The sequence below is a fragment of the Bemisia tabaci genome, chromosome 8 (assembly GCF_918797505.1).
Source record: "Bemisia tabaci chromosome 8, PGI_BMITA_v3".
Lineage (NCBI taxonomy): Eukaryota > Metazoa > Arthropoda > Insecta > Hemiptera > Aleyrodidae > Bemisia > Bemisia tabaci.
The window spans coordinates 5,696,124-5,711,705 of record NC_092800.1 but is presented as its reverse complement, the minus strand read 5'-3'; positions in this window follow the sequence as shown (position 1 = coordinate 5,711,705).

Here is a 15,582-nt window from a genome sequence, read left to right as displayed (position 1 = left end):
TCTCCAAATTGTGTAAAATCACCAAATAACTGAACATAGTGTCAGTCACAGTCAGGCATCTCTCGGAATATCAAAATATGATAGGAAATCTGCAACGTCGCAAAGTGAGTTGCGGGGTTTTGCAGTTTTGCCATGGGTACGCTCTGATATCGGGGATATGCTGTTTCGTTTTGATAGACAAAGGTCGTCCTTAAATGCAGCACCAAGTTGGAGACAAGACCAGATGTCGCATTTCGCCTTCAATTTTGATGATACTTCAAGCACATCCATAAAGCACGAATAGTCGTATCAAAGCGCCGTGTGAGTTCGAGAACCTTGTTCTGCTTTCATCTCTTCATTTTTCACATCTCAACGGTACTTCTAACGCATACCTATGTGTCTCGGTTCGAAAGTGTCATAAAATTGAGAGAAACTAATACTAAGTTTGCCAAGATGTCAGGGATAGATGTTTCCTGTTGCGAAGGAATGACATCGTCCTCAAGCGCAGTACAAAATTGGAGTCAAGACAAAGTGTTCCATTTCGCCTTCAATTTTGATGATACTTCAAGCACATCCATAAAGCACGAATAGTGGAAAGTGCCGCGTGAGTTCGAGAACCTTGTTCTGCTTTCATCTTGTGTTGACTTTTCACATCTCAACGGTACTTTTGACGTATACGTGTCTCGGTTCGAAAGTGTCGTGAATTTTAGAAAAATTAATATAAAGTTTGATAAGATGTCGGGAATAGATGTTTCGTTCTTGAGGAATGAGGTCGTCCTTAAGCTCAGCACAAAATCGGAGTCAAGACCACGTGTTCCATTTTGCCTTCAATTTCGATGATACTTCAAGCACATCTATAAAGCACGAATAGTCGTATCAAAGCGCCGTGTGAGTGCGAGAACCTTGTTCTGCTTTCATCTCTTCATTTTTCACATCTCAACGGTACTTTTGACGTATACCTATGTGTCTCGGTTCGAAAGCGTCATAAATTTGAGAGAATGTAATACTAAGAGAGAGAATGTAATACTAAGAGAGAGAATGTAATACTAAGAGAGAGAATGTAATATCAAACGTTTTAAATCATTTATACCTTAAATTTATTATAATGTTGATTGAATCAATCAATTTAGTAACTATATACATAAAAAAATTGTCTTTACAGAGAATCTAACAATTACCAGGATTCATTATTTGAACTGAATTAAATAGAGCCAGAACCAGGCCACATCCTGGAAAAAAATTAGGTAGAAGTAGTTTTCAGCGTAAGTAGATCGACATTCATTCGACGCAAAGAGTCTGCTACATATCAAATACCGCATACAGACTCGTTTTTGTTTGGCGGCGGGGGGGGGGGGTTGGCCTTTAGCTATACCTCTGAATTTCTAAAGGATCACGGCTTTGACTTAGCGATTAAAGAAATCAAACGGTATTTTCTGTTGTCATGACAGTCCTCGCGTGTTTTCACTTTTTGCCCGTCTCACTTTCAATTAACAGGTAACACAGTAAACAATAAACATTTCGGGTAGGTGACTTCGGGAGACAGGAGACGCTCTGTAGAGTTGCCATATCTAGGAAATCCCTCCGCTACACTTTGCGAAACACTCAGGTTTCTGCTAATAAAGTCAACGCCTCAGTTCTGGTGGAGAGGTCACTCAAATTACCGTGACGATCACTTTCAATTTCAACAATCAAAACCGTAGTCACAACAGATCCCGTTACGGAGGAAAGGGTATCGCAATCCCAGGTAACACTCAGGTGTGATTCTTGCGAAAAAGTAACGGGTTCGATGCGGCCTTGAGGTGAGCGGCGCGCCATCACCTCAGAACAAAACGCGGTGCATTTTGCCGATTGTTTCGCACAACGGTGACGCACTGTTCCGGTGATTATCCGGTCGAAAAGGGTGGCCGGAAGGGTGGCCAGTGCGTCGGCCTCTTAATCGGACTGAGGAATTCGAGGGATGACCTTGCTATTGAACTATCAACATCGTGGAATCTTCTGGTAGGGTGGAAATATTGACACTGCGGCACGCTTGTATTAATTTAAATCAGTGAGAATGTAAACACTTCAACTCGAAAAATTGAAAATAATCAAGACACACACAAAATTGCATGGTTATAGGTGAAGAAATTAGTCTAAGTAAAAGATTTTTGGTGCCGAAAGACAAGTGCTGCAAGACACTTTAAATGTCCAAATTGGAACAGATGCGCCAACTTCAATGATCACCATAAAAATATGCTCTCTTTAAGGAGAATTTGCAAGGGTCTGAAATTTGATGAATTTCCTGTTTAAGTGGAATCCTCTGAGTGAACTGAACACGAAGATACCCTTGATTCATAAATTGAGCGATTATTAGAGGAGATATGACAAAATAACCGATTCTGCTAAAATACATGTGTTTAAATGGGAAATGCCGCCAGATGACGTCACAAGGCGGCGCATTTTCTCACTTTTAAATCAATTTTTCTCCAATTTCCCATGTCAGAAAAAAATTATGAAAAATATTGCGAACTCAGCTCATTAGGCACTTTCAGATGAAGCAATAAAAAAATTGCGTGCAAATTCTCCATTAGGTCGAATTTTTCGAGTTCCGGCGTGTTGGCGTGTTATCGTTCTCACTGAATCATTTGTCACAGTGAGAATTGGTATTAAATTCATATCTCCGAGAATGTATCCACGAAACCCGAGAAACCTTTCGTAAAGCTAGATATTTACATTCTACATTAATGTTACTAAAAATAGACAAAATTTGCTATAGGGTGGAAACTTAAGTTTGCGTAAAAACTTCTGAGCCCTGCAAACACCACGCCAAGATTTCAAACTATACTTTCCATTTTGCGCACTTGTGAAAAATCTTTGAAATATATCATTTCTATAGTTTGCAAAAACGTAGGAAATCAGGGACGACCTTATTCTATCAAAACGGAACTACCATCGCCGACGTCTGGGCAAACTTTATATTAACTTACTAAATTTTACAACACTATGAGAACCGAGGAACTTCCGTACAAAGTATAATTGAGATGTGAAAAATGAAGAGATGCAAGCAGAACAAGGTTCTCGAACTCACACGGCGCTTTCATACCACTATTCGTGCTTTATAGATGTGCTTGAAGTATCATCAAAATTGAAGGCGAAATGGAACACTTTGTCTTGACTCCAATTTTGTACTGCGCTTGAGGACGATGTCATTCCTTCAACACGAAACATCTATCCCTGACATCTTGGCAAACTTAGCATTACATTCTCTCAATTTTATGACACTTTCGAACCGAGACACTAGGTATACGTCAAAAGTACCGTTGAGATGTGAAAAATGAAGAGATGAAAGCAGAGCAAGGTTCTCGAACTCACACGGCGCTTTCATACGACTATTCGTGCTTTATGGATGTGCTCGAAGTATCATCAAAATTGAAGGCGAAATGCGACATCTGGTCTTGTCTCCAACTTGGTGCTGCATTTAAGGACGACCTTTGTCTATCAAAACGAAACAGCATATCCCCGATATCAGAGCGTACCCATGGCAAAACTGCAAAACCCCGCAACTCACTTTGCGACGTTGCAGATTTCCTATCATATTTTGATATTCCGAGAGATGCCTGACTGTGACTGACACTATGTTCAGTCATTTGGTGATATTACACAACTTGGAGAGCGGACTTTTTTTATCACCAGATTTTTCATCTATGGAGGATGGGCTTCATCTTTGGGGCTCTTATTATGATAACTTTATTTTATCAAACAGAAATTCAGTTTGGTCAAAAAGAGTAGAAAATACAGGACAGATTCATAATTTTTCCATCAATGTGGAATTGAGGCATTTTTTGGTAAAAAGGCGTGCGATATTTGCAATGCTGGTACGATTGTGCAACGTAATTTTGTAATTGTAAGTACCTTATAGCAGTGAATCCACCCCTTTTTTTAGTTTGTATGTATAGGCCTTTGGGCTGGGGCACTGTCCTTCCCAGTTCCACCTATTTTTTTGTACGCTAATAAACGAAGCCCCTCGGGGTAAAAATAATAAAAAGTAAAAATTGTAGGTACCTTATCCGACAGTTCTGCTAAGAATTTTTCCTTGAATATGCTCCGAGTTCTCCTTTACTATTCAAAGCGACTTTGATTGAATTTCATCCACCGCAAATGCTATAAAAATTGCACAATCTCCGCAGCATTCTGCCGTGCTTAGGAAAAACGCCGTATGAGCATTCGAATATTGCCAAACTTCCTCTCAGAAAATATATATTTTGGAAGAAAGTTATGAATATTTTTCCTTGAAATTTTCAGACGTTTTAGTTACAATTTCGAACAAAATCCTCCAATACATCGGAGGAGAAATATCCACAAATTTCCTTGAAATTTGTTCTTTTTCGGAGGAAATTTGGCAACGCCTGATGGCTCATACGGCGTTCTTCCTTAGCACGGCAGCATTGCAAGCCTCTTACGCCCTTTTACCCAAAAAATCCTCAATTCCAAGGAAGATGCATTTCTCTAACTGATGAATTGCTCCCCAAAGAGATAGGAAAAACATAAAACTCGTTATATCCCACAAATCTGGCGGGGTTTAAGTTGGTTCGTTCTCATGAGTTTTTATTTATGGCCCGAGGATTCATTAGATGGCTGATATGGTGTCATTAGATAAGGCAGGAAAACCTGCAATGATATATAAACCCAGATTACGCTGAGTGAAGTTATGCAATCGAAAAAGGAGGATGAAAAGAGAAGTGATCGGGTGGTGGAAGAAAAAAGAAAACGCGGGACAAGGGGAGCTGGAGGAGACGGAGAGAGCGAAAGAGAGAGAATTAAAATGTAAATGGACCTATAGCTCATTGAACTGCAATATTTTACAGCGGACAGAAAGGATTTGAGCCTCCACGCCTTTGCTGAACTGGGCAAAGTTGAAGCAAAGTTAATAAAGGATAAAGAAGTGCTGGATAAAACTCTGTAATGAACTCAGCTCGTCTATTCGACTAGATTTATCAGTATCACTAACTAAGCTCCGTTGCCAGGTGAATTGCTTGCAAAAACTTTGATTCCAGTCAAACAATACGGAGGCACACACCGAAATAAAAGTGATGTTGATTTAACATTCTGGATGTAAAACATGTGTGCGAGAATTTACAAAATGCTGAATTACCCGCTACAGCAGTTAATTTTATATCTTGACATTGCTATAGTAACTGCTGTAGTGGTTAAATCAGCATTTTGAAAGTTCTTGCACGCATTTTTTACATCCAGGATGTTAAGTCAACATCACTTTTTTTTCGGTCGGTGCAGTGTTTTACGATAAAATTAGTTGGAAGTGCCCATACTAAACGAGACTACAATAACATTTAATAATACTACACTGGAAAAAAGTTGCTCGGATATGGAGTCCAGACTCTTAAAAACATTGATAGAGAAAAAATAATCTTGATTCAATCGGATTTTTGCTTGAATCAAAAGGAAATCCTCTTAACTCAAGAGGCTTGGCTCTTCGATTCAAGCAAAAATCGGATTGAATCAAAAGTATTTTTTCTTGTCAATGTTATTCAGAGTCTGGACTCTAGATCCAAGCGACCTTTTTTTCCAGTACATTTATTCATATCTGGATTTTGTAAGTTCGCGGTCAGGTTTGAGCAAACCTTATAAAAATAGGACACTTATCAAGCCCGACTCCGCTGATGCTTGGATTTCTTTTGTTTATTATTATGAAATTTCAGACCTTGTCCCTCCTTAGATGTACCATTTAATTTGCGAAAAACGTATTTTCAATTGGTTTGCATGCCACGATCATAATTTTGGTGGTTTTAAGCTCGACATTGATGTTCTTAGAACTTACTCAATCTTTACAGTAGCACACAAAAAGGCCCCTCCAGAAATTCTGATACTATTTGGTGTGACCAGAGGCAAGACAGACCAGGGCATCTCACAACTTGTGTGTGACCCCACTGCCGATTTGCAAATAAACCGAAGTTTGATAAACTTAGTTGTTTCATGAGGTCATCCAAAGCTCGTCACATACCTAGTACCTAGTTAGGCCAACAGCCGGAAAGAGTGTAATTACTTTTGCCCTCTTATAATTGTCCGTAAGAAAGTGTTGAACCTTCGAAAGTAAAAGCTTCCACCTGTCGCTGAGAGGCCAGTGGAGGGCCTCTTTTGTCTGCATGCATGCGACCCACACGCAAAAAAGGAAAAGAATCATTCATAGTAATGCTCCAGCAATTTGGCAACAATGCGATCATAAACCATCCTTGCATCATTCATCTTATGAGCACGGACGAAAAACGGAAAAACCTTGCGTTTGCATTCACGCAGGGCCACTGGCATGCAAAGGATTGGCAATTTATCTGGACAAGAAACAAATCAAAAAGAGGCTGGCTCGCGGATTGCATTTTATACGTCCTGGAGACATGAACGCGCAAATTAAAAGAATTTTTGAGTTACGACCCTGAGACACCCCCCTACCCTTTCCATTCAAAAAAGAAACCATCGATCGTTCAATTTGTTGCCAAGTTGTTAAGTTGCCCTGATAAAATTTAAAGCACCAAGTATTTATTGGAGTCCACCGAATGGTCAAGGTGCATATTCCGAGGCACATGTAAGTAAAATCTTACTTGCAAAAAAGAAACATGGCTACATTATTAAAAAAAATGGCATGTACGTTATTATCTTTGATGGATTAAAAGTAAGTTAACATAGACAGCAGCCTCAGAATACTTGTGCACAGGTAGTGAAAAAGGGGACACCAATGTTTGTATTTTATGTTAAAACAAAATGACTTTTATTTTTCTCTTGAAGCTGGCAAGTTAATTTATTAACATTTCAATGCATCTATTTCCTCTCTGGTGCTGTCTCAGCCAGGAAGGAAAATGGAATCGATGGATTTTAAATACCAACAAAGTTTTGTTTTTTAAAAAAAAAGAAAAAGATCAGGAATTGAGCTGATAGCGGTTTTTTTTCAAATGAAGAGGGACATGCTTCATGTAAAAAAAAAATTGTTTGACATGAGCATTTACACATTTAGGAGAATTCAACTAGTCTTTCATTAAAATATCGTTGTTTTGTATATAGCTGTATTAAAAAAAATCTTTCATCGAGAAAAAAATGTTCTTTAGTTACTATCAAGCGGCTTCTGCAACTTTTCCTCAAAGATGTTACTCCATTCACGCTCAACAGCATGTTAATGGGTCTGAAATTTTCCCTAGCGTCTCTCTCGCCAACAATTATCGGTCGTGTTAAAATTCAATCTCTCCATAGCCTCATGCTCATTGAAGGTCTTGAAAGGCTGAAACACCCAGTCAATAAACGAGCATTATGATACATCTAAGCAAATAAATGGGCAACCATGATGTATTAGTTAGATACGGATCGCTAATTAATTATTCAATTAGTCTCACCTGTACGTGCCGTTTAATGAAGATCGTCGAGACTTTCTTTTCCAACAGTCTCTTCGTTTAACCTTCGATGAGGTATGAGAAGCGGTTTGTGCCTGAATATGAAACAATGCATCCTGTTGCCAGCTTCTGGAAAATTATTGGACATTTTAATGAGATTTTATATGGTGAAGGTAATAACTGTGCTAGAATTGAGGGAAGTTCAGAGTGTTTCCACTGGAAAATGTCGAGAAATAAATTCTCTCAGTTTTAAGTTCAAGAAGATTGCTACTTACCTTACTTCCCACTTTTTTATTGTAAACCCGTCCATTTTTACTGATTTCATTGAATATCAACGGTGCAACTCCAAAGATACGTGTATTCATCTCTGTTTGACCTATATTCCTTGAAACTTCCGCAATTTGTCTTCTCTACGCGAAGAGAATTCTGTGAAATCTTCAAGGAACGATGCAGATTCTCTGAAAAAATAAATAAATAAAATTAAAGTGGATATTTTAACATAATGATGGCATTATAACGAACTATATAATGCAAGAAACTGATCCATAACGTGTATCAGTATCAGTACTAAGTAGAATTATATAAAATTTCTGAAGATTCATTGAAAATTTACATCTTCACAAAATTGATGTCATTTTACTTAGTGGTAATGCCGCTGCACGTTATGGATCAGTTTCTTATAATAATTTGTACGTAAGGATAATTGGACCACATTTTGCCATAAGGAACCTCTATTTCTGGCTCGTTTCAGAAACAGCATATATGCAATTGGTTTCCCTCTGCAGAAAGGTGCTTTATGGGAGAGCCAGAGATGGTGGTTCCTCATCGCAAAATACAATCCACTTATCGCTTCTTAAAGACACGAACCGCGTAGCAGCAACTTGGTGGCGAATCTCATCCCTTAATCACACAGAAATACCTCAATATTTTTAATAGTATGATATTTTTCTGTGATTATGCCCGCGATTGACTCCGTTGAAAACTGTGATGGATTGGTGCTAATGGTCTCCACTGTCCGATGGCATCTTCTTGCGAACCGAGTGCATCGCCGTTGGACCACCCAGGCGATAAAAGCTGGCGGAAAAATATTCTCCTCCCCGCCCGGTGAGTAGATTCCGCAGGTACACACACTGGGTCCTCGCCATTAAAAGATTTAACTTATTAACAGCTAATTTGAATCCGCCATCAATTCCCCGGTGCGTGCGGTGCATGCTTGATACGAGTCTTGCTGTGCGGGGCTGCCGATTCCGACCAACAAGTCAAATCGTCTAAATCGATGTAATAGGGGAAATTCGCGAGATTTGGCAACGTGGAATCAGCGGAGGGCGTTCACTCCGAGAGTAAGCAAAGTCAAGTTCCCTCCGTTCCCCCGCGCATGCGCGCTAGCGGGGCCGCGATTGGCTTTCGGCCGAAGGTCGAGATGCTTTTGGCGGGAAATGACGGACCTGCGCACCTCGAGAGAGCTTCGAGGCTCGCCTCATTTACGCCGAAAGTAATCAAACATTGAAAAAACTGCACTTTAACTGCATTTTAGGGTTCACAAAACAGACGCATTAGGAAAAAACTAGTGAGATGTGTCTTTCCTAGACGTTGTTGGCGCCGCTAGCGTCACCAATATTTAGCCTTCATTCCGTCAGCTAGGCAAGCCACCCGCATCTCATGTCGCGCCGCGCGCCTAGTTCCGCCGCGGCCCGCCCGATCGCGCTGCGGGCTCTTTATTCGCCCCTCCGGCTTTCCTTTAAATATTTAAATTCTTTTATTTATTATTTTGTCTGTTTCAATATATAAAATTCATCTTTGATTACTTTTCTCCATAAATTCTAAATTATAATACTCACCGGTGCCTTCCTTCACAACCTTTCTCAACTTAAACCACGCGTCCGCGTAATTCTTTCTCAAATCAAGTTTGACCGGTTGGCCCGTGTGCCGTATCCAAATTATGCTTCACCTACCACTCTTTGGTAGCGTCTATGAGTATGTTCATTCGCCCTGCACATGTCTTTCATGCGCCTTAACCTTTCTTCCCAAAGCAGTTACGTCTTTTCATTCGAATAAGTGAGTATGTTTTCCTATTTCACCTTCTTTACTCTATCTTTTTCAATAATAATAATTTCATGTCAAATTCCGGCCTTCTGCCAATAAATAATTCCTTTCGGTCTCTAAATTCATTCGCGTTACTCGTGTCCGGACACGATTGCCTGCGGTCCGGGTGCCGCGGATGAATTCTTCCAAATTTCAATAAAGTAAATGTTCGTCTCTCTCTTTAATTAGCTTCCATCGCGCTACTCGTGACCGGTCACGATTGCCTACGGTCCGGGTGCCGTGGACGACCCTTTCGGCTAATCTTTTTAGAAGACTTTCATTAAACTTTCAGACGTGGGTACGTTTTTGTCAAAAATTTAAAATAAAATCAGTATTTTAGCACAATTAATAAGTTGATAATTGATTGATTGATTTTGTCATTTTATCAATTTTGCTCCAATACTGGTATCACTCTAAATTTTTGGAAGAAACTTACTCATTACGCTTGGAGCCGGTATATTGTATTTGTTTCTTCCCAAACGATCTATTTTGCAAACCCGAATGCAGCTGAAATTATCTGAGCGCTAAATTTAGTGTTCAAATCTCTCTACATAAAGCTTTAATGTAAGTTGTGCAGGAGAGATTTTTTTTTTGGAGTGAACCGTCAAATTGTGCCTCCAGACGTAATGAATCCTCTCTTATTAAAAATTGATAGGTTGAACGTTCGTGAATCTTGGTAGAAAATTTATAATTTTTATCGTGAGCCCCAGAATAATGTAAGACATTGCATTCGCTCAAATTATTCGAGCATTTCATAGTTGCTAGGGAAAGCTGTGCTCCTTTCGTTTTTCATCTAAATCGGGTATTCCAAAGTTCCACAAGGTGTATACAATCCAGATACACTGGAAAAAACACATTGGATCTAGAGTCCAGCCTCTTAAAAAGATCAACAAGAAAAAATACTCTTGATTCAATCAGATTTAAGCTTAAATCAAGAACCAAGCCTCTTAATTTGAGCGGATTTCCTTTTGATTTAAGCTTAAATCTGATTGAATCAAGAGTCCTTTTTCTTGTCAATGTTTTCAAGAGTCCGGACTCTTGATCCAATGTTTATTTTTATCCAATGTATTAATAAATGGGGTTTTTGAAGACATTTTTCAGAAATCTTTATTTCTTATATTTAGAAGGAAAACGAATAACGAAAATTTGCTTATCAAAGATTAAAGTAGATCGTTCAAAAAAAAACCCTTTATACATCGGTGTGCCATTACAGTTCGAAACACCGATTTCCAATCAAAACTCAACCGAGTGAAAATGTGGGAGCATCGCCGCCAAATCTGGCAACCCTGCGGTGACCACTCAGGCCAAAATGCCCGCGCCCGACAAGCGACCCAACTCCAAAAAACCGAGTCCTTATCGCGGGATTTATACATTCGCGTTTTTGCGCTTTACATGCAATTCGTGTAAACGAGAGCGTGGAAAGGAGATGAGGGCGGACGAACGCCCGGCCCTTTTGCCGGATCCCCCCGCGAAAACCTCCCGACGCCGGCCCCCGGGGAAAAAAATCCACGGATTCGACAACGCTGCGGCGCGGCCATTTTCTGCTTCGCGGCTTATCACACCTTCACTCTTTCGCTCGAATCTATAAATTTCATGTTAGGCGCATAAAACAAGTTGTCTGTGCCCTCTCCCCCGCCATGTCTCGTTTCTTCCTCTTCTTCTTCTTCGCTCTTCCGCTGTGCGACATCGGATTGGTCCCCGAAAAAGTCGCGGCGCTGATTCACCGCCACCCACGGCCGGCATGCACCAGGACTAGAAGACGGGATTGTTCGTTGGGAACGAAAATGGATTTTTGAGTGTATTTCTCCTTTTTTTTCGTTGAAATTTATTATTTTAGTCAATGACCGGTTTCTTTTTGTTTTTCCTGGTAAATTTCTTGCTAAACAGCACGTGCTCTGATGATACCCCTTTTAGAGATTGTCATGTACTGTCGGTGCCCCATAAACACCTCCCTCCACTGATCCAAAGTTTATTAGCGAGTGTTGACATTGGAAAAGCGAATTTAATGAATTTACATCATTCTTTTTCCAAAAAATTGTATTAAAAAAAACCTAACTATCAAAATATGTGCATTGATGACCAAAAGGTAGAATTATGTATCTCCGTTTGAGACGTATCAGACTTCCTGTCATGCTTCTTTTTCTTTGGAAATACAGTCAACGTAATTTCTCGAAACAGGGCCGGATTCACCTACTTGCCGCCAATGGGCCGCCTGGATTTTTTCGCCCCCTTCTCATTTGTTTTGAAACATCAATAGATCGTATTCGACAGTGGTTCGATGTATCGTTTGGAACAATAGAACAAAACCTGAAACAACAATTTTAGAATTTGGAAAAGTTGCAAATGAGAAAATTCCTAACACTTTCACTTTTCATTGCCATTTGGTACTCGAGAGAATAAAAATTCAATCACATTAGACCCGTTACCTCAGATATCTGAATTGACTTTTGAGGATGTGGTTACATATTGAACCAATCGATATCAATATAATCTCACCTGTTTGATCTGTCGTATACGATCTATAAAAACCATCAAGTAAACGTGCCGGCGGGGGAGGGGTGTATGAGACGCGTTTACTCGTGTTGGGCACATTTTTCGTGAAAGCCCTGTCAACACTAACCAAAGGTCAGTTCCGTAAAACCTTCCCTGTTTGGACAAGGCCTTCCATTTATATAAAACGAACGAATAAATTATGAAAGAACAAACATAAATGTGGTTAAAAATTTTAATCTTCACCGGCGCGCCGACCACACCGTGTTGGCGCAATGCTTGAAGTATTCATGCAGTCTCGTAGGCGCTATGCGTTTCACGCCGACCGCTACTGAGCTGACCACACTGTTAGGCGCAATGCGTGAATTATTCAAACAGTCTTGTAGGCGCTATGCGTTTCAAGCCGACTGCTGCTAACCGCAGTGTGTTTGACACAATGCGTGAAGTATTCATGCAGTCTTGTAGGCGCTATGTGTTTCTGTGCCGCGCCGCTCCGTTCCAGGTCAAATTGCGTGTTCCGTTTCCCTCATAACTCGACTATTTAAAGGTGCTATCTCTTGTATCACCGAAAGACGACAAAATTAGAAATTACTATCTTTTACTCTGAGGAAATGAGATATTTTGTCGCCTTTTCTCGCTTGTAATTTATTTTCTGAGTCCGATTTTTTTCTCTCTTTTTTTGCCACCTACATTCAAAAAGATTGCAAAATTTGCCGCCCCCTACATTTTGCCGCCATGGGCCGCGGCCCATGTGGCCACCCCCTTAATCCGGCCCTGTCTCGAAAACTTCTTTGATTTTACTTCTTCATCGGCAGAGTATTCTGAGTAAATCTCAAGCTATAAAGTTGGTTTACCTCTCCTCGGAGAAATATCGAGGGAGTGGAAATTTGAGACATTGCGATGGCCATACGTCATTTAGCACTTTGGTCGCTTTCACTAATTTGGTGAATTTTTTTGGTCAAATAATTTGGTCCAATAATTTGACCAAATAATTTGGTCCAATAATTTGATCAAATAATTTGGTCAAATAATTTGGTCAAATAATTAGGTCAAATTATTTGATCAAATAATTTGGTCAAATAATTTGCCAATATAATTTTTTTTTAATATTTGGTGAATATCAAATAAACCAAAATCGGCCGAATGTCACTCGCGGAGCGAGTGACCGGGGTCCAGGGGGGCGCATCTCCCCGGCTAGACGCGCCCAGAACGGCTGGTATAACTATACAAATCAAATTATTTTTTTTACTTTTCTTTTTTTTTTCATTTCTTCGTCCATGGGAAATAGTGAACCACAGGTAAGCTCTGAAGGTAACATAATTTTTTCCAGCTTCTTTTTTGAAGTGATCCTAGACGAAAGTTACAGGATAATTGGAGGAGTGCGAGAACAAAAGGCGGAGGCGCACGTCCAAGTGGGAGATACAGCTAGAATGTAGCGACAGCGACACTTCCTTTGCATGCATCAGCAGAATTTATAGATTCCGCTCGTCCGTCGAAATTAGGAGGAGCGGCGCGGGGAGGCAGGCATGACCGGCACGTATGCCAGATCATTTGGAAAAAAAGGAAAGAAATACGGAAACGGATCATATCCACGGAGACAGTCCAACAAACAGAAAATTTCCGAAAGTTTAAACTGAATGTCATGTTTTAGATAGAATCAGTGATGTTAATCGGGTAAATATATCCGGTGGATAGTATTTGTATGATACGGAAAAGTCCGTGATCGCCGACAAGTTGCAAGCAGCATGTGTGTTAATTTGTCAAATTGCAAAAATTCGCATCGACACGGTAGAGATTTCATCGGTAAGAAACTCCATCGGCACATCCTCGGCTTGGAGCGCCTTCAAATACCGTGATACTTCCCGCTTTTCCGGACAGTTAGTTTAGTTGCCTATCTGAACCAAATCTAACTTAGGTAAACGATTTTAAGACAAACACACTAGTTTGCTGACTGGTGCAATGCGTTTAAGAGGGAAAAAATTGTGTTTCGAGGGAAAAGAACTTGCTATCTTGTTTCCCTTCTTCTGAACGGTTTTATTCCTTAATTTAGCACAAATATATTGCGGTTTGCCGGCGATTGCTAATTACCTTCGCCATAAATTAATACGTGAGTATTTGCCTGGTATTTACACAATGGCCAACGAGATATGTACCTTCATGCAATTAGACGTGTCTATTATGCACGAAAAGTTTATTTTAAATGTTCTTTCAGTTCTATTTTTTTGTTTGTTTGTTTTTTTTTAAAATAATGTCCCTTGTTCTTCCTGACTCTTTCCACGGAGTTAATTGTACGTAAACTCAAAGGGCTAATTTTGAGAGTTCTGGTAAATTCTGTATATTTCAATCACGTGGCTTTACAATCTACTCACCTACTCAGTATTATTTTTAAAAAAGGGGACAGAGTAACTCCAATGTTCAAAATTTCCATAAAATACACTATGATACACGGAGAAAAAAAACTCGTGCGTGGAACCCGAAGTTTAGGTCATATGGATCTCTGAAGTTTTCAGACTGAGCATCTGAACACTTTAGGTCTAGCTGCCGAAGTTCGGATCATACATCTGAAACTTTAGTTCTTACATCTGAAGTACTTCAGATGTGAGAACCGAAGTACTTCAGATGTAAGAACTGAAGTTTCAGATGTATGATCCGAACTTCAGTAGCTAGACCTAAAGTGTTCAGATGCTCAATCTAAAAACTTCAGAGATCCATATGACCTAAACTTCGGGTCCCACGCACGAGTTGTTTTTCTCCGTGTAGGAAAAATGAAGAGGATTTTTAACATCGCTGATTATTTTTTTATTCGAACAACAAAAAAAACCGCGAAATTTGGAAAGCAAATTCGGATACGTACTCAATCAGGAGTATGCAAAGTGTTTAGTGGTACAGAGGTCAGAAATGCCATTTTGTACCGAAGAGAAAAATGCGTGAAGCGGAGTACTCTCTTAATTACCTTACGTGTAATCCCAGGTATTTACCCGAGGAAGTACCTAGGTGAATACTAGCGTATTTATACGCACTCCTAAATGCCCACGTATTTTACAACGTTATTCAACATTACTCATATGAAATCGAAGGGCACAGGTCAGACAGGACGAAGGGAGGGGAAAGGGAAGCACCTGCAGAAACCACTCCAGCGCCACTTATATTCCAAAGTATTTTATAGATGTTTTTAATCCTCGCGAAGACACATCCCGTTTGTTTGACTCGAAGATCCTGAAGCCAGGAAGGAGTAGAACCTCGTTAAACTGAAGCATTAGGTAACTCGGTCTAAGCTTAGTTCGTGCATATGACTTAGTGTTAAAAATAAATAGCAAGATCTACTCCATTCATATATGTTTTGAACTTGAACCGGAAAAAATGCACGACAAACTGAACTATAAAGTATAAACTACTCCAGATCATGGGCGGGACTTTAAACTATGTATTAGCGGGGCAAAGGAGCACCCCATCAAAGGGGCTGAAGGCGCGACACATGTAAGATACCCCACCAAAGGAGGGTGGGGGGCTGGTTCCTCCAGCTTCGAAGTAGGGTTTAGTAGGGCCCGAAAATTTTTTGAAAACTTGAGTCCTCTTGACAGAAATTCTGAGCTGTCCTTGCCAAAAGGTTGATTGAAATACAATTTAAAAAATGGAGAATCAATTCCTCACATTTATTTTC